Source organism: Rattus norvegicus, chromosome 6 (genome assembly GCF_036323735.1).
Source record: "Rattus norvegicus strain BN/NHsdMcwi chromosome 6, GRCr8, whole genome shotgun sequence".
Classification (NCBI taxonomy): Eukaryota; Metazoa; Chordata; class Mammalia; order Rodentia; family Muridae; genus Rattus; species Rattus norvegicus.
This window is the reverse complement of record NC_086024.1, coordinates 64035610-64054821: the sequence shown is the minus strand read 5'-3', so window position 1 is coordinate 64054821 and position 19212 is coordinate 64035610. Positions and strand designations below refer to the sequence as shown.

At 39.1% G+C, this 19212-nt stretch overlaps 1 protein-coding gene across 10 annotated transcripts in view; it reads right to left on the bottom strand.

The window, feature by feature from the left end:
* Window positions 1–19212, bottom strand: part of Immp2l (inner mitochondrial membrane peptidase subunit 2) — an 899718-nt gene that overhangs the window by 642085 nt on the left and 238421 nt on the right. The gene's annotated exons all lie outside the window — the stretch shown is intronic.

The window sequence follows — 19212 nt, the reverse complement described above, 5'->3', positions numbered from 1 at the left end:
CACAGCAAACTCCCAGATCCTTTATTGTTTACAACCGAGCCTTACTTTTAACAGCTTAGAATGAAGGTATCTAGAAAGTACTTACTTTTAATCAGAAAAGTTTTCTAAAAATTGCTTGTCTTGTATTCAACCTAAAGTCTATTCTGCATGTAGTCTGAACCTAGCAAGTTCATACACAAAACAGATAGTGGGTATAAGAAGGTAGAAGAGGGGAGGAGAAGGGGAAGAAGAAACTAATCAAAGGGTACAAAAACATAGACGGAAGGAAGAAGCCTGAACAAACTATTGTACCCAATGGCTAACATATGAAATAAAGATGCACCATGTACATCAAAACAACTAAAAGACTGAATTTTAAATCTCTCTCTCTCTCTCTCTCTCTCTCTCTCTCTCTCTCTCACACACACACACACACACACACACACACACACACTCACTCACTCACTCACACACACACGTATGAAAGTGTAATGGATTTGTTAGTTGCTCTGCAGATATATATCAAAACATCAAATTGAATCTCACAAATCCAGGGCTATGACTTGTCAATGAACAGTAAAATGTCGATAAAGGCAAAAGCTCTACTGAGCTACGAGCTTCTAATGTTGTTTGAAAAACTCTCCTGTGGTTGTACAAGCCCTTGCTTGCTTGCTCCCATGCCATGAAGAAAGAGCAGCTACCCATCGTCACTCACATAAATTTTGCCAAACATTGCAAAAAAAGGAAACCAGCCACATTCTCGGTGCTGTCAAAAGATGTCCTCTTGGGCACTACACATAGCCTCTTGTCTGTCTGAGTTCAGTGAATTTGAAAACTGTAATTAAGTCCCTATTCAGACTTCACTTCTCTGGACTACATAAACCCAGTCCTTTATCCTTCCAGTACAGAACAGAGTTCTCAAACCTTTTAATAATTTCTGCTGGATTCCTCTGGATCCTCTCCAAACTCTACACAATAAATAATGACTTGGGCTCGGGGAGAAAAAAGGAATTGCTCAGCAGTTACTTAATGTCATGCTCCAATGTTTTTGCTGTTTGTTTGTCTCCCTGTGTGCTACCCTGTACATGCCACTGAGTTATGGTCTCTTCACATCAAAGGGTTCTTCCGTGGTCACTTTTGAATTGTAATCTTTTTATGATTGGCAGAGTTAAAGCTTCATATCTTAGCTTGAAGACATGGACACCTTGTGTTACACTTGAAAATAAAATACCAGGCTAAGGATTGTGACTACAGAGTAATAGTCAGAACTCACTTCCACAAAGTTTCCAGGATGAGCCAAAAATAACATGTCAGACACTGATAGGTTTAACTTTCAGTTCATCCATGATCTAGTTTCAGAACTGTAAAAAGTCCTGAAGTTTCTGAGAAAATAATCTCTACTTCTCAGGGTGTCCATGGGAAACTAATTCGGTTAACATGAGAAAAAATGTTATCCATGTATGCTCTGAAATAATGTTTTAAGATTTATTTATAAATGTTATGTATATGAGTGCTCTACATACATACAAGAAGGCATCAGATTACATTACAGATGGTTGTGAGCCACCATCTGGTTGCTGGGAATTGAACACAGGTCCTCTGGAAGAGCAGCCAATCCACTTAGTGGCTGAGCCATCTCTACAGCACCAGCTCTGAAATAATGTTGATATTTTTCATGAAAGAACCATCCTGGTCATTTTTAACTGCCTTTGGTTTGTTTACTATCAAATGAAACTCAAGACTGAAGAGGAAAGGCTGCACGGAATAATAATATTCCACAAGACTGAACTTGTGGCTCGCACCTTAGCAGCTTAGGGCTTTCTGGCAGGACCAAGAAATGCCGATAAAAATGCAGTTGATGCTGTCTGTACACGTGAGAGGGGCAGGAACATGTGGGCAACCATGGCAGGACAAGTGTGAAAGAAGCCAGGAGCCTGGAAGCCACTATTTCCAATGAGGATTAGTTGAGTACTACACCAAAAGAACCCATTACTGAGCATAGAGCTAACATTGTGTTAATAGAATATTAATGCTGTCTAAAGCTTTTTTATTTCCTGTGAAAATAATTTTATCCTAGTATTTTAAAGAAAAATATGTAATACTCAAAGAGACCATGTATTTCAGTAATAGCAAACTGGGATTTTTTTCTATTTTTAAATGAATTCTAAGTTGAAAAGGGCATTAATTAAAAATGAATTTTCTCTAATGACATCTCTAACATTTGACCTCTTGTTGAACATCAATATGGCTACAAGACCAAAAAATAACCTGTTCAAAGACTATAAAAACACCTCTAGTCAACAAAAGATCAATAGTTAGGCTTCAAAATTGGTGATGGGCAACAGCATAATTTTACCCCAAATTTTAAAAGATTGAACAACAGTGTGATTTACAAAACAAAACAACTTTTAGTTTGTAGATTCTATGTATCACAGCAGAGGGGAATCATGTTTACAGTGTGAATAAATAACCATAGGTTGGACCGAATTGTTTCGCACTTCATTTGCTACAGGAAGTGTTCCTGAAGTCTTCACATATGCTCATCTGAAAAAGATGGGAAAAGATCTGAAGCCTGGAGCTTAGGGAAGAGGGGGATTTGCTCTGAGTACCAAACTAAAACCAATATTCAGGAATGCTTAGATTTTTACAAAAATCTCAAACTACCTCAACTGTGGTTCTGACCAACATGTCCTTACCTGGGGTGTGAGAGAACAGAAGACCATAAGCTGTATAAGGGAATAAACATTTTTAGAAGTTACTGTTCTAAGTCGTTGTTAGCCTAAAACTAAGTAAGTGCAGGGAGGACACAATATTAATATACCCAAGAATACTAGGAGACTGCATAGCTTTCCATAACACACTTTCTACATGAAATAACTCAAAGATAAGCTGGCTGGCTTCCCTTACCCATGACCACCCAGTGGAATTCATAGCAAACCCAGAACAAAAAAGAACACTGAAAGTGTCCTCATTTAAAAACACATTATGAGGCATACTTCAGGCTGCGAGTGGAAGAAGACTTGTTATTACCTATGAGCAGAAACATAGGCATAAATCTGATGAGCAGCCTTTGTTTTTCATGACAATGTAATGTCTACCACATAAACACTGTGGGAATTTACTTTGTTCAGCACAACATGTTTTAAGGAAGGCAGAACAATTTGAACTTTAAAGCAAAGCTAAAATAAGACTTTATATCTAGCTCTAATTGTTTCCTTAAAAAATAATGTCTTTTAAATGCTAAGCTACCAGAGAAAGAGGAGACACCACAACAAAGAAACCAGCAGGAGCCTGTTAATAGTTCCTGAAGGAAATATGGGGTATTTTCTGTATTCAAACGAGCTGAGAAAGGAAGCAAAGGAAATTGCTGAAACTGCAAAACAGGGCTCCTCAGGTGGCAGTGATCTGTACCGCACACTTTCTATAAATAGAATTAATAACTAATATTGACAGTCAAAGCCTTTAGCAAGGAACTAAAAGCCAGAAAACATCTGCTTCACATGTCACTGGGTATTCCACTGACTGCCTCAGTATTGTAACCCCAAGTAAGTGTTACACCCAACAGACTTTCAACCAGTAAGAAAAAGACGAATACTTTTGCTTATGAACTCTTTATGTAAAGTTCAGGAACCTGTTCTGAAGCCTTTTGATTTGAAAAATCTATTCAATGTAGGGATGTGTGTGTGTGTGTTAAGTGTGTGAGTCTGTGTATGTGAGTCTGTGTGTGTGTGTATGTGTGAGTGTGTGTGTGTGAGTGTGTGTGTGAGTGTGTGTGTGTGAGTGCGTGTGTAAGTCTGCGTGTGTGAGTCTGTGTGTGTGTGAGTCTGCGTGTGTGAGTCTGTGTGTGTGTGAGTCTGTGTGTGTGAGTCTGTGTGTGTGTGAGTGTGTGTATGTGTGAGTGTGTGTGTGAGTGTGTGTGTGAGTGTGTGTGAGTGTGTGTGTGAGTCTGTGTGTGTATGAGTGTGTGTGTGAGTGTGTGTGTGAGTGTGTGTGAGTCTGTGTGTGAGTCTATGTGTGTGAGAGTGTGTGTGTGTGAGTCTGTGTGTGTGAGTGTGTGTGTGTGTGAGTGCGTGTGTAAGTCTGTGTGTGTGAGTCTGTGTGTGTGAGTCTGTGTGTGAGTCTGTGTGCGTGTGTGTGTGTATGTGTGAGTGTGTGTGTGTGTGAGTGTGTGTGAGTCTGTGTGTGAGTCTGTGTGTGTGAGTGTGTGTGTGTGTGAGTGTGTGTGTGAGTCTGTGTGTGAGTCTGTGTGTGTGTGAGTGTGTGTGAGTCTGTGTGTGTGTGAGTCTGTGTGTGAGACTGTGTGTGTAAGTGTGTATGTGTGAGTGTGTGTGTGTGAGTCTGTGTGTGAGTCTGTGTGCGTGTGTGAGTCTGTGTGTGTGAGTGTGTGTGTGTGTGAGTGTGTGTGTGAGTCTCTGTGTGTGTGTGTGTGTGTGTGTGTGTGTGTGTATGGGTGTGTGGTTATAAAGTGCACATTACAGCATCTTGTAGAACATGTATAATGTGATAGCTTTGTCCTCTAAAGGAAACATTTAAGATGTGACCTGTAATGAGATACTGTAGTTATCACTTAGTGAGACAGCACTTCAATGTATTTACCTCAAGTATTACACGATATTTGTAACCATAGTAGATAATTAGTTTCACACAATTGGGCACTTAATTAGATGTATTAATATCTCACTTTTCAGAGATCATCAATTCAGGATCATAAATTGACCTAAAATTAAAAATCAAAAGGGAATAAAATTTTGATCAAATGGAGAGGCACGTGGAACGTAATGGTGTAACCCTAAGGCCTTCATGCTCAGCCTGCATTCACGTCTTCAACACAATTTAAACAGGTTAAAAATAATGGCTTCCTGGCCTATAAAAAAATAATGTAACTAAAAAAGAGGTTGTGAAAGTTCATAGGCACGAATACTAAAAACAACATAAAAATAAAAATTAGAAGCAAAAAGGAAACAAACTTCACATTCTATAGCTAGTCCTGACATGAAGACATAATAAAGAAAATAGAATCTTTGGCAGCAGGAATGACCACGCAATATACATGGTCATTATGGAGAACAAACTATAGAATTGGTGTGCACCTGACCATTCAGAGGCTCCTGCTCATACATGGAGCCATGCACACAATATTTCATCAGTGTTGTCAAGGCTCCTAATAATCACCAGAGGTTAAACAACAAAAATAAAACCATGTGAGCAAAAGTAACTCAAACAGTCTTTAAACTATGTAAGTCCTGCATCCATGATGCCCAATGGAAGAAAATCTCGACCACTGAGTAAGGAAGTATTGCAAAAGACGTTGAAAACAAAACAAAGAGAAAACATAATCACAATCAATTCTAGGAAAAACTTCTCAGTTTGAAATTCCCCGGACTCAGGCAACCCATTTTCTGTGTTATCCTTTCCGCTGGTGGAGAACTACACAGTTCCTGCTGCGTGGATTGTCTGCCAACTTCTGAAGAATGCCACAGCTGTTTCCACTTTGGTTTTGTTATGTTTTAGGTGTGAACTGTCCCCTGAGGCTCAGGGGGACACTTGGTCCCTAGAGGGTGACAATTTCAAGGTGGTGAAATCTTTAAGATATAATGACCGCACGACTATAAATGAGTAAACTAGAAGTGATTCTCGAAGATAAACTTGTTTCCTGCCTAAGGCTTTTGCTTCCCCATCCACTGAACATTATCGTTAGCTTGACACGTTGCAGGCAAGGTGAACTACAACCTCTAAACTGTGAGGCAAGATAACGCCACCCTTCCTGTCGAGCATTTAGGAACAACAGTGACGATGGAATGCAACGTATGCATAAGTTCACATGTGAGAATAATTTTTCATGCCTCTGTAACTCCTGAGGAGTTCAACTTCTGGGTTACACGGCACATGTTTATACTTGTCAGGGACTGTCACTCTCTTTTTCAGAGTGTTTGTAATACTTTACATCCCCACCAGCATGGTATGAGCAATCCAGTTCCTTCACAAATCGCCAACCCTTACTACTGTTATTTCCTTAGTCGTTCTGCTGGTTTCTACTGATGACTTCCTGCACTGTGGGCTTCTGGGAGGACTAAGGTTGATGGACATGCTTTCTTGTGATATGGGCAGCTGCACATCCTTATTATGTGAAAGTTTTAGCTTTAGCCATCTTAACTGGGGTTTTCTACTTTTGTAGTTTTGAAAGTTGTATATTCCTGACGCTAGTTTGCTGCTGCTTGTGGTTTGCAGATTCTCTCACAGTCCACTGAGGAGTTTGTCCTCCTGTTGGTTCCTGGAAGATTTATTCTTTGTGTCTTATACTTAAATCAATGGGGTATTTTCAGTGTTCTTTGTAGAAGCTATGAGGCTTAGGTCAAGGCTGATATTTAACCAGTAAAGTCTAATAGCTTTTAGACTTTATTTAGTCTAATAGTAGACTAAAAATATAAGAACTACTTCTGGCCATCTGTCACTGATTAATATAGTTTTCCCTCTACATTTTGTTTAATTACTGCAGGTATCCTGCAAGCTTTAATTTTAAAAGGTAGGGTTTTATTTCATTCTTTTCTTCTCTTTAAAACCCCTCCAAGATTTCCCTGACATACCAAAATTGCATCACAGGGCAAAAAAGGTGGCAGAATGGAGCAGCAGAACTAGAGATCCTGTAGTAGTGACAGGCATGGGACAGTGCCCATGGCAGACAAAGGAGTGGGCCACCACAGGGACACCTCACCCTATCACTGCCTGATAAGCCCACAGAACTGGCCCATCGTGTGGAGCTGCTTCCCTCTCTGGGGCAGCCATCTCCAGTCACTGTTTGCCCTGCTGGGGAGGTAAGGCAGCAGGGGGCCTAAACATGATGGTTATACCCAGGTCAACCTGATATACAGCAGCTTGGATCTCACACAGGTCCAGCCTAGGACATGCTGACTGTTGACATGATCACTGAACACAATATCAAGATGAGAAATGGTTCATTTTCTGGGTCAAGTCTCCTTGAAACCATGTTGACTCCATAATCCATGCAGCCTCCAGCTGCTTTGAGCAAGGAAGTTTCTTTTGCAGTGCCATCAATTAATGCTCACCCACATCTGAGTTGTATGAGTATGCAGACTCATACAACTGAGAATGAGAGACATTGAAGGTAAGAGGGCCAACCTCCTCCAAACCTATCCTCCCCCATCACTCCCAGAGAAATGGTCCCAACATGAAGTTATTGAAGAGAGTCCTAAACACTGTGATAAAGATGCTCAAGTGTAGCCCTTTACAGTAAGTGGATTCTGGCAGAGGGGTAGGGATGGATGCAGTTATCTTTAAGAGGCTGGCCACTGGGTAGTTTGAGTGTGCTCCAAAGAGTACATGGGAAACACAAGGTGGGCTTGGTAGTTTTAAGTTTCTTCTTTTGTTTTTTGTTCTTGGGGAGTGGGGGGGTACACGAGTGGGATGGTGGACCTGAGAGGGATTGGAAGACAGTGTGATAGGGCTCACTGTCTGAAATGTCTAAACAATAAAAATATTATGTGGGGGTGAAAATAAAATAAAAAATATTTTATTTCAAAAAATATAAACCATAAACCCTAAGACCCAGAAAACCCACAGAATCCAATATGTGCCAGCCTCAACCAGATCTTTCCTGTCTGCTTACAGCATCATCAGTCTCCCTTTTACTCTCTGAGCAGGGCAGAAATTTCACTGAATGTTCTTGCCCGAAATTATGACAAGCTCGATTCATAGTCATTACCTCTCCACTCAAATGTCGCCTTTTCAAAAGGAGCCTGACTACCAATTTATGATATCACCCTACATCAGCATTCTGGATAACAGAGGGCACATATGTTATAGAAACAAGTTCTCGTGTATTTACTTGTTCTTGAGTTATGTTCTGGAACTCCAGAATGAAAAAAAAAAAGCGTAAGGCCCACATGAAGAGGTACACAGCCATTGCTTATGACAGTGTGAACCCAACATTCACAAAATAACAACTACTGTGCCAACAACAAAATAACCAATATCTATTACATAAATAGACAACTTTTCTAAGATATACCAACAAAACGTGACTGTGTGTGGGTGGGTGTTTGTGCATGTGCACACACGTGCAAGTATTCAGTCTTTGCAACATCTCTAAAAGGAGACATTACTATCCCCATTTAAAGTGACAAAATTAAGGCACATAAACATTAAATAGCCTAAAGCGCCTAACTACTAGATAAACTAAAACTCATTCTCTCTTCCTCTTCCTCTACTGCCCTCCTGACCCCCCCCCACTCCTTCTTCCCTTTGTCTCTCCACTCTTCCTTCCTTTCTTTGCCTACTCCATGTCTCTCCAGTTATGGAAATTATGCAAAAACCTTTTTGTTATTGCATTTAATGTGATTACCTAAAATTCTGCCTTCAAAGGACGTATTACTAGGACAGCATGGCATAGCACAGTTTGTAAGGATGTGTCCTTACTACAAATCATTTCTGAGACAATTGCTAGAGCTATAACATCGCTGGCTTCACAGTAGGCTACAAAGGCCTGAATTCCATAATAGGATATGCAAGAAGTGTTATGGTCAAGTATATTAACCCCAAGACAGACCATTACCCTTGCTAATTTGTGCCATCATTGAAGCTAAACAGTGAATGATAACTTTATATGCAAGTTATCTGGGCCTTTGAAATATCCATCCAGATCATAAATGTTTCGAACCCCAAGGACAGTTCCAAATGAACATTCCCCCTCTCCTACATTTTGGTTCTGATAGGGGAATCCTCAAAGGACAATATTTGCTATTCAAAAGTAATTTCGTCCATATAAACTAACCAATACTGGTAAAACACAAAGTAGCTTGTGTTCTCAACTGTTCCTTAAGAGGGACATCATAACAAAAGCCATGCTTCCTTTGGAGGCATCACTTGAGCCATTTTTTGGGGTGTACTATTTTTAAAGGACGAAGCCTACTCTCAGGAGCCAATATTTTTATGCCTTATATACAACCAATAATACGGAAGCCTCTGATTTTGATTATTTAACTCTTAACATGATTCCAATAGCTCTTGAGAGTGGTGTGAGTTTCATTTCTAAGACCATGATGCTACAGAATGAAGACATCCTATGTTGTAGTCCCCGAGACAGGTTTCATATTTGTGAGCATCCACTCATCTCTGAAAGCACATCTGATCCACTTGTCAGGAATAATGATAACAGAAAGGTGATTTTTTTCAAAACTTAGTTGACCATATTTGAATACTAGGCTCCCCAAAGACTTGGGCTTCATAACTTCTTTGTGCAGCTATTAAAATGGACACACAAAAACCAATCACAGCACTTTGCCTGAGAACACTAAGGATTTCATCAATGCTTTCTGAACGGACTTCACCATGCTGTGAGGTAAGGAAAAAGAGTGGAGAAAGGAAAAGAGTTCAGGGAACAACTATTTCAAACCACAAGTCCCAAATGAGCTGGAGCCTGAACAGAGAATATACTACGAGATCTCGCACAGCCAGTTCCATAGGCAATGAAAGAACAAGAAAGTTTATCTCATACATTAAGCAAAAGGTTATTGCACTGGGAAGAACATGAATTCCCATATACCATTAACTTTGTACACTAAAATGAATTGAAGAAACTAATTATTCAGAAACAGAGAATGGCCTTTGGGAAACATGGTTGCTTAAAAGGATTTAATAGTCAAAGCATGTGCAGATTATTATCATGAATTAAAGTAATGAGAGGATGAAGATATTAGGAAGAAAGAGAGGCTCTTCCGAAATGCTAGCCTTGCCTCTCCTGTCACAGTGAAAAACCAATGTCCAAATACAGCATGCAGCAAAGCCATGGCAGCAGGACTAAGGAGTTTGTGGTGCTTGCTTCCAAGGCAAAAATTATGCCAAGATAGGTATGGAGGGGAAGAGAATAAATGTAAATATTGTTTCCCAAATGGCAAATAAGGAAAACCTAGACAATGATAAAATCTGGGTAAAGGGATGGGGGAGAGTTTGCAGAGGGAAGACCAGGAAGGGGGACAACATTTAAAATGTAAATAAGATCATCAATAAAAAAGAGGCAGAAGAATGGGGGCAAGTCATCATAAATTTCAAGCATGTGATACATCTTTACATATTGTTTTAAGTAAGATGCCAGAATTGTAGGTATAATTTGACATTATCTAAAAGAAATTGTTAAAAGTCAGTCACATGGAAAACATGTACGAATTATCCTTTCAGTTTTTATTCTTATCTACATTTCTAAATTTTCCATATATACATAATTTTTAAGCAATTGTTTTACCGAGTCACAGATTTTAAAAACAATCAAACTTCCATAGATAATAGCATTGACACTTGTCATTCTTAATTTGTCTAAACTTATAGAATGTGCAAGGCAGGGAACTCACAGGAACAATGGGCAGAGGGTACTCTGATAAATCCCTGTGACTCATCAGTTCCCTAAGTGTTTCTCTGTGGAAGATGATGGGGATGAGGTGAGGTACGTACCAGTTTAAGGGATGGGGGGACAGACAAAGTCTCTGTATCCTTCATTATATTTTTCTACAAACCTAAAGTTATTCAAAACAAAATAATTTTTAAAATCTAGGACAGATTTGACTCCTTTTATGTGGTTACTAAGTTTAAAAACGTCTTTATCTACCTCCTTTTATCCTACCTAGTTAGAGCCCCTTCTCTGTTTTTCCCATATCCGCCTTCAGATCGCTTGGACGCCGTTATTCTTCTCTCTATTGGTTCCCTACTCACCACCCCCAGAATGGGTAACTTTCACCCTCTTGGTTGCTGTAGTCGGTCTAGGTTACATCCATGGGTAGATGTGGAACCAGGAGCCTCAGCTGAGAGAGAAGACATGTCTTTCTGGTTTTGGGTTACCTCACTCAGTATGACCTTTTCTAGTTCTATTCATTTATCTGTAATGTCGTGATTTCCTGTTCCTTTAAAGCTGAATAGAATTCCACAGTGTAAATGTTCCATTTGTTCAATATCCATTCACTATCATTTGAGGACATCTAAGGTGTTGTCTTTTCCTAGCTATTGGCTGGGCAATTGTCTTTGGAGGAAGATATTGAGCCCTTTGCGCATATGTCAAGGCATAGTGTAGCTGAGTCATATAGTGAATTTATTTTTATCCTTTTGAAGATTTTCCACAATGGTTTCCATAATGGCTATGCCAGTTTACGTTCCCTGAATGAGGACTCCCTTTTCCCAGTCTCCATTCCAGCACAGGCTGCTGGTTGTTCTGTTGGTCTTTGCCTTTCTGACTGGGGTCAGAAGAATTCTCAAAGTTGTTTTATTTGCATTTCCCTAGTTGCTAGAGAAGACTAAAAAAAATTTTAGATATCTTTTGGTCACTTTTCTTCTTTTTCTTTAATTCAGGAGCAAGGTCCATCTTTGTCAAATATTAAATGGCTTAGGGTATGTGAATTGATACTTGGGTATTGTATTTTATTGCATTGGTCTAGATGGCTGTTTTTGTACCAGTACCATACTGGTTTTATTACTGGGGCTCTGTAATATAGCATGAGATCTAGAATGGTAATCACTTCAGCACTATTTTTCTTGCTCAGACGGTTTTGGCTATGTGGGATCTTTGATGACTCCATAAGAAATTTAGGATCTTTTTGTGTTTTCTATTTCATTCTATGAAGAATGAAAAAGGAATTTTGATTGGGGCCGAATTGAGTATGCAAATACAAAAACTGGAGGGAGGAGGTTAAGGTGACGTACTATTGAATATCTATCTAAAATACCTAAATGTACATAGGATAGTGAATAAATATACATATTTAGTTTAAATAGAACTTTCCCATGAGGGCTGACAATGTTCCCCAAGAGCCATAAACCATCTAACAAAAACTCCAATACTGGGTGTAAGAAGCTCTCTTTTAGGCTGTTGTCTGGTTGTCAAAAAGACTCCCAAAACATTACAAGATTTGGCTATTACATTTGGTTGCCCTCCAGAGGTGGGAGGTAAGTCTCTGAGGCTGACGGCGCCATGCACTTCAGACACAGGGCCCCGAGGCCTCTCTTCTGGGACTGATTTGAAAATCTCCTTTGTGAGGACTAGATCTCACGGTACCTGTCTTCTTCGTCAGGGTTTCTATTGCTGTGAAGAGACACAATAATCAGGGCAACTCTTCTAAAGGAAAAGGTTTAATTATGGCTGGCTTACAGTTTGTAGTCCATTATTATCATGGAGGAAAGCATGGGAGAAAGCAGACAGACATAGACTGGAGAAGGGATTGGGAGTCCTTTCTACTTCTTGATCCCAAGGTAGCAGGAAAAGAACTTTGTGTCACTGAGCTTAAGCATCTGAGGGTTCAATGCTTGTCCCCTACAGTGACATACTTCTTCCAACAAAGCCATACCTACTCCAACAGGAACACATCTCCTAGTATTGCTATTTTCCATGGGCCAAGCATTCGAACACATGAGTCTACAGGGATCATTTCTATCCAAACCATCCTAGTACCAGAAGGTATCTTACAATCATCTAAAAGAAGAAAGCAAGCAACAGTTCTACCAAGTTAGGACATCTATGAGCGACAACAATGATCAGCATGGCAATGAAATCCCTAAGGATCCAGAAGTGGCACACATACTTCAGCAGTAACTAAAAGCTCCACTCAAAAAGAGGGAAGTCAGAACTAGATTCTGGAAACTTCCACAGTTAGTGAAGTGATGCATCTCCTAGGAGAACCTACAATAGCTACTTTACTGAAGCAGTATAATCCCTAACTACACTCTAAACATCTGTCCTTATAGCCACACTTAAGTGTAGTCCTCACCCCACATCAAAGTTTTTCTTTGCAACAGATGGAAGCCATTACAGAAAACCACAGCTAATTAAAATGCAGAGTTCTAGAGCCCAGTCCCAATGCACACATCTATAACACAACTCCTGCAACTAAGGCTTAGGGATCATGGCTGAAGAGGAGGCAGAAAGATTATAAGAACCACTGAAACACAAAGTTTTCTGTAAAACTTAATCTCCTTGGAATGTCAGAAGCTTCACGGTCCATAAAGTCTCACCAAAATGACTGCATGAATCTGAGCTGAACAAGGGTGATCTGAATGACATGGTGATGTAGACAGGGAGAAGCCACAAAGCCTGAACCCTACATAAATAACTATAGGCAACTAAGGAATGCTGAGAGGAGAAACACTCTTCTGCAGGGAAGAGAACACCAACTGGTTACCCAATAGAGGAGGTTGTATTTATGTATTTAAAAATAAGAACACACAAGTAGGCACATGCTCGCACACATACGCGCCCACACACACACACACACACACACACACACACACACACACACACCACTACCACCACCACCACTAACAACAACAGTTAATAAGACGGAGAGAGAGAGAGAGAGAGAGAGAGAGAGAGAGAGAGAGAGAGAGAGAGATTGAACAAGGTTAAGTATATAGGAGAATTTAGGGGAAGAAGGGAGAAATTAGGCAATTATGATCTCAACAATAATTTTTAATTTAATTGCTAGAAATATTAGTTACCTTTCATTTATTCTACATGGAATCACACTAATTATCATAGTGTGCTGTATGTATTCATTCTAGAAAATAAATTACAGCTTGTAATAAAAAACTATAGTGGAACCAATATTGAAGCACTTCAATTTAGTGACATTTTTCTAACTTGATACTTGGGCTGGTTCTAGAAAAAAAATCAAGATATTAGCAGAATTAAGCTTCCTATCCTCAGGAAAAAAAAGAAGAAAGAAAAAGAAAAAAGAAAAATCTATTGAATATATTATGACAAAATGTTGCAACCTAAAATTATCACAATACATTTATGAATGAATAAGTATGTAAGGGCAAATTAAATTTAAAAGAATAGAGTATCATCCAATTTAAAAGAAAACAAAAACTGTCGGCCTGCATTTCCCTTATTTTTCATTTATGCCTATATTTCAACTATCATTATTAAAAACAACTTATCTGTTGTCTAAGCAATTGGTTAATTATAAAAATATTCTTAGATTTATTTCTTCTAAGTTTATTATTTTGATTCACTTTCTACATGAAACAATGTAATAATAAGAACAAAAAGGAATAAGAATAATTCCAGCATTTTAAATTATATTACAAAATGGTAAATTACTTATTAACTAGAATTCTCTTATCAATATATTTCTCAACTCAAGGATGTTAAATTTTTACATTTGTTATAAAGCATTTCGATAAAAAATACGTTGAAATTTCATTGGAAAGTATAATGTCATAAACAATATTATTCACTAACTTAATCACTTTGTGTCACTAACTCTTGAGCTCACTAGCTTTCTAACCTCAGAAACCCTCCTGCCTTCTTCCCCTATTGTTACTGCTTCTTACAAATCACTGTTTGGATTTGCAACTTCCTTGTAAAGAGTCCCATCAGTACAACGTTTACTGTTTTGTGAGAAATTATCTCGTGGTGTTAACTTTAAGTTACTGCCAAATATAAAAAGTAAATATCAGGTTTCAAAGTAAGAGCCCAATGCAGAGTATGATTGAACACGGGAAGAAACAACACAGGCTGTTGTTTCAGACAACTAACACACTGGAGCATCCGAATCTCTAGCTTCCTGAATCTCTATCCTTAGTTCCCAGTCTCCTTTGCATTCATTCCTCGTAAAATGATTTTTGTTGAAGCAGACATTAGAAAAGGAAGCCAACCCCTAATACTACCCTGAGGGCCAGAAGCCAGAGGCTTGATAGATAGCCCAGAAACTCACAATAGATCCAAACACAAATAGAAAAAATAAAAGGCAATGAAATGATTCCTAATGATATGTTCATAGACTGGTATCTAGCCCAACTGCCATCAGAGAGGCTTCACCCACCAACTGATAGAAACAGATGCAGAAACCCACAGCCAAACCTTAGGGGGAGCTCAGGAATCCTGCAGAAGATGGGGAATAACTGTAGGAAACAGAGGGGTCAAAGACACTACACGAAAACCCACAAAATTAACCAGCCAAAGCTCATAGGGGCTCACAGAGACTAAACCAGTGAGACTGCATAGAACTAACCCAGGCCCTCCACACATATAATACAGTAGTGCAGTTTGAACTTCTTGCTGGGCTCCTAAGAGTGGGAGTGGAAGCTATCTCTGACTGTATTGTCTACTTTGGGACCCTTTTCCCCCTACGGCCTGGCCTTGTCCAGCCTTAATAGAAGAGGAGGTGTCTAGGCTTACTGCAACTTGATATGCCATGACTTGCTGATATCCATGAGGCCAGCCCTTCTCTGTAGACAGACGGATGAGGAATGGATAGGGTGTGGGAGATTGTGGAGAAGGGTACAGACTGAGGGGAGGGGAGGGGGAGGAGGGAGAGAGGAGGGGAGTGGGAAGGGAAGGGGAGGAGAGGGAAGGGGAGGGGAGGGGAGGGGAGGGGAGGGGAGGGGAGAAGAGGAAAGGAGAGAGGAAAAATTGTGGCCAGGGTGCACAATTTCTTTGGTTAAAAGAAAAGACAAAGACACTAAAAAGTACACATGACTATCTAGTTATGATAGTGCCCTGCTTTATGGTGAGAAAATATTACTCTGATATTCACATTTCATAAACTTATGAAAGTTAAATCAATGTATAGGGGCAAACAAAAATCTAAAAACTAAAGCAACATGCTATTTCATATAAACAAAGGAAAAGGAGAGAGTCTTGTGGGATAAATGAGTCTGGGAGTACAATGGCAGTGCTGTAGGCAGGAGAGAAACAGGAGAAAGTAGTCACCAAAGGTTACTTAATCTTTAGGTGACCTGTTTTGAAGAAGCATCTCTATCATTAGGAAAAATAAGTACATTAGGAAAAACAAAAGTAAAAACTCTAGAAAGACCAGTATTAAAATATACTGTTAATGAACTACTATAATTCTAAAACACCCTTTCCTGACCAATCTCACTTCACTGACATCATCATACAGTAGAAGTGATATGGAATAAACGCCATGTCAGAATCTTTGACACTTGTAGTTATGATGTGAAAATTCTCAAGAGAAAACTACGAGGAAAAAAATGTCTTCTTCAATGCTGATTTCACTTGGCCTAAACTGATAAGAATATCCTTCAGCTCCACAAGCTATCTCCCATTTGCTGAGAACTATTCTTCTGTTCTGGCTTAAAATAAGCAGAGATTACACAAGTCCCATGTGCCTTCCTAAATAGGAAAGAAGAAGAACAAGTACAATATGGTATTTAAACAGCTGTGTGAAGATACTGGTTACAACAAGAATCAGCTTCAGCTGAACTTCCTATGTTTGTTTTGCTAAATACAAACTACATCGTTAAATTAACTGATTTGTAGATTAAAGCACACAGCACTACCTGAAAATAATTTAATAAACAGTAGTTTTTCAAAAATCTCATAACATTGCCATAATTTGTGTCTGAGATTGCAGATAAAAAGGAAAGAACTGCAGAAATCATTCTACAGTGATATGGTCACTTATGCAAACACTTATTTGCATTACTTATAGTTTGGAGTCAGCTGAAATATTACATTTGTAAATGCCTAACAGCTAATGAAGATCACTACAAAAACTCAATCTTACAGAAGTAATTCAAACTTCAAATTATTTGCCCCCTCTAGTTGAGCATTCTAAGTAAATGACATTAGACTAGTTGGCAGAACGGAAAAAATTATGTACAAAATAATTGTGTGTGTGTGTGTGTGTGTGTGTGTGTGTGTGTGTGTGTGTTCCAGGCATGGTTTCTCTGTGTAGCCTACCCTGGAACTCTATCTGTAAGGCTGGCCTCAAACTCACTGCCTGCCTGCCTCTGCCTCCCAATTGCTGTGATTAAAAGCGTGTCTCACCACCACCCAACATGCAAAATAATTCTTGTTCAAAAAGTTCTACACACCACCATCTGGGTGGAAGAGTTTGTTTAAAATATGGTTGTCTAACTAATCAGAGAAGTAATGCTTCTTTGTACACACTCAGCCTCCTTTTTTCATTTTGTAAGAAGTTTCGATTTTCTTACTCAGTACATAAAGACCATGGTTAAAATATAGTGAAGCAAATACATTTGAAAGAAAATGAATATTCATTTGTTAAAAGTCATCATGTTATAGAAATGTATTGAGTGTACAGGTTCTGTTCATGGGGTTCACAAATGCTTTCTATACCATAAGTTTAACAAATAAAATTTTAGAGATATGGACGGTATAGTATATTTGGACAGAAAAAAGACCATGCATCTATTTTCATTAACACATAACTAAAATTTTACATATTCCTCTCATAAGAATGTAGGTAGCAAATTATAATAATATTAGGACCTATGGCCAATGATAAAATGAATGTTGTGGAAATACACATTTATCATTTCTCCATTACTAAGAGTGCCTGTTAAAATGCTATATCTAATTATTGCATGAATATGCTATTTTCAGCTCCATTTCTAGTTAAATACAATTCTGCGTATTTGTTTCGTACATCTAAAAACACACTACTAAGAACAGATAAAATACTGGATAACTAGCTAAAAACAAAAAGCTACCATGTTACTCTAGGCCACAGCCTATAATCACTGTTGACCTTCTAGTAAGAAGAATGGCACCACTGTCACTGATCAATGGAGCCAATACTTCCCAATCTCTGAAGCAATGCTTCTGAATTTCATGAAACCATCACCAATATTTGTGAAATGTGTTGTGGGCAACTTTACTTATCTTCTACTTGGACATGCATAACATCCAATCAAAGGAAATTAATGTTTCTTTCCCTTACTTTTAATCCTTCATTCTGCCATGTCTTCCCCATCAGGAACAGAACTCACGAGCACTGGCACCTGACCTAAGTGACCCATGGTTTATAGCTTCATGGAAGATGCAGAAGGACAGGTTGCATGCTGGGTAATAACTCTAACAGGCACAGAATGAGGTCGTACAGTAGGATGAAGGATAGTAACTTATCCTTAACCATGTATTACGGCAGTTAAATTCTTCTTCCATTGTGCATTAATAAAGACCACATAGGACTGAAACTCTAAACACGTTATTCTCTGCCTAACATTAGAACCGTTAATATTCTTCAAATAATTGTACCCATGTTCCAGTTACTGTGTCACATGCTGAAGTCACAAAATCAATTATGTGACTATTTACTCTAGCAGAAAATAAATTCCCAGGAAAGAAACAAACTACAGTGGAAGAACAATTGTGCCGTGCACATCGGTTACTGAAGACAGATAACACAGTGACTGAAGAGCCCAGGGTGATGCCAGCAAAATGTGTCTCTTACAGGAAGAAATGGTTCTACCGCTGAGAAAAGAGCATGTGCAGAAGCAGGAGATAGTACAGAGCACCATAGGATATGACAGCACATGGGAGGGACTTGACAGTGTCATTATCTTTATATCACAAAACTATACAGCAAGTGACTTAACCAGGTAAAAGATGATAAAAACAATTCTGCATGCCCCTAGAAGATGGCTTGCTGTTTGTATAGGAGCAGTGTAGAAGGAGGCTTGGAAAGAGCAGCTCTGACTGAGGAGATGGAAGTTTGGTTGGAGTGCAGTAACTTTTTAAAGAGTTCTTTTTCTTGTGTTTTACTTTTTATTTTTCATTGCCTGTGTGTGTGCGTGTGCGTGTGCGTGTGTGTGTGTGTGTGTGTGTGTGTGTGTGTGTGTGTGTACACAGGTGTTGCACTGTTTCTAAAGTGGCCTCCCCCGGCCCAGCACTGACTTAGTTACAATAAAAAGCAATCATTTGTGACACCTTTACAGTACACAATGAATAAGGGTCTTTCCATAGACAATCAATATTTTGTTTAAAAAATATTCTCTCATTGATATAGAAAGAAAGCAGAGCAATTAGAAAATTGTTCAAAGAACAGGGCAAGAAATAAAAACTGTTCTTGGCAGGCAAGCGCTAAGTGGCCTTCCCTTAGCTTCTCACACACGCTCCCATTGCAGCACTTGCAGTGTGTTGCTACTGATAAATTATCTGAATTCTCCACTAGCTCGTAAGGCCCTAAAATAACAACTGCCTTGTTTCTCACCCACTAAAAGGATTAGGATAACAGGTAATGACTACATGGGAGGGTACAATAATCAGCAGCACCCGAGACAGACTGTGGAAGACTGAGGCTCACACTATCCTGTAAGACTGAGAAAGGATCTGAAAACTGGAACAGAATTACAAGTGGGAGGATGACGCTAACTGAGTGATGGGACAGACAAAGAGACAGAAGTGTTAGGTGCGTTCAAAGCACAGACTGGCATCCCTAGATGATTGATCAAAGACTCCTCACCAAA